Source organism: Alligator mississippiensis, chromosome 4 (genome assembly GCF_030867095.1).
Source record: "Alligator mississippiensis isolate rAllMis1 chromosome 4, rAllMis1, whole genome shotgun sequence".
Lineage (NCBI taxonomy): Eukaryota > Metazoa > Chordata > Crocodylia > Alligatoridae > Alligator > Alligator mississippiensis.
This window is the reverse complement of record NC_081827.1, coordinates 156,599,530-156,600,734: the sequence shown is the minus strand read 5'-3', so window position 1 is coordinate 156,600,734 and position 1,205 is coordinate 156,599,530.

Here is a 1,205-nt window from a genome sequence, read left to right as displayed (position 1 = left end):
CCCCAGCCCCAGGTGCTGGATTGACCCTGGCCCTGGCCTTGGCCCTGTGTACCAGATCAGGTCTTGTGCCAGGTCACCTCTGAGGCCCCGGCCTCACACACAAAGCCACACCGTCTAGTTTGCAGGCCTTGGAAATTTGGCAGTGTTGATTTGGCAGCAGCCACCCCCTGCCACCAAATTTCAGGATCCATGGGGAGCCCCACAGGCTGGATCTGGCCTGTGGGCTACAGGTTGACCACTGCTGTGGTAGATTATTATTTTGACTTCATGCAAGAAAAAATATTGTGAGTCTCTCCTATCACAGTGCTGACAGAGGGCAAGGAAGGGTGGCACCTTAAAGATGAAGTGGTTCAGAGAGGCATGAGCTTTCATAGGAAACAGCCCACTGCGTAATATGCTATAGCATCTAACAAACCTGGTAGTTGCTTATGAAAGCTCATGCCTCTATGGTCTAATTAGTTTCTAAGGTGCCCCCTGCACTGCCTTCTGCCTGACTTCAGACTAACACAAGTAACCACATCTCTGTCACAGTGAGGTTTTAATTACCTGCGGCAGCTTTCTATCAGGACTCTAACAGTGTGTGGTCATCATGGAGACTGGGCTTTCTCCTCCAGGCACTGAGAAGATGGCAACACCCCCAGGGATCATGAGGAAACTCAAACCTCCAGCTGCCTTTTAAAAAACAAAACAAAACAAAACAGATTGGGGCGAGTGCCCTGGAGATAGTGGCTCAGTGGCATGGATGACTTTAATTCAGCTTCCCATACCTTCCCTATGGTCCTTTTTCAGTTTCACTCTGTTGGGTCTACATTTCTGATGCTGTCTACATACACACTTAGTTTGACTAGGGGGTGCAGAAGGCATTGTGGTTCAGCAAAGAAGGGGAAGTATGTTGGAGGCAGCTCATGTCCACTTTGCAATGCACTTTGAGATTCTTCAGTTCAGAGTTTCAATTAATTTCTTCAGTTTTAAGGCCAGCAGAGACCACTGTGTTCCTTGGGACTGACCTGCACAACACCAGCTGAAGAGGTCCTGCTGCTGATCCCTGCACGCAGCCTGCTCACTTGTGGCTGAATCAGAGTATCTGTGGGAAAAAATTCTTCCCGATTTGAGCCCTGGGGGTGAAGGAGACCCCCCACCCCAATCCTCTGATAGCCAGTCCCTTGAGAAGCTGATTATCTGAACAGTTTGTTTCTCTCTGTGGT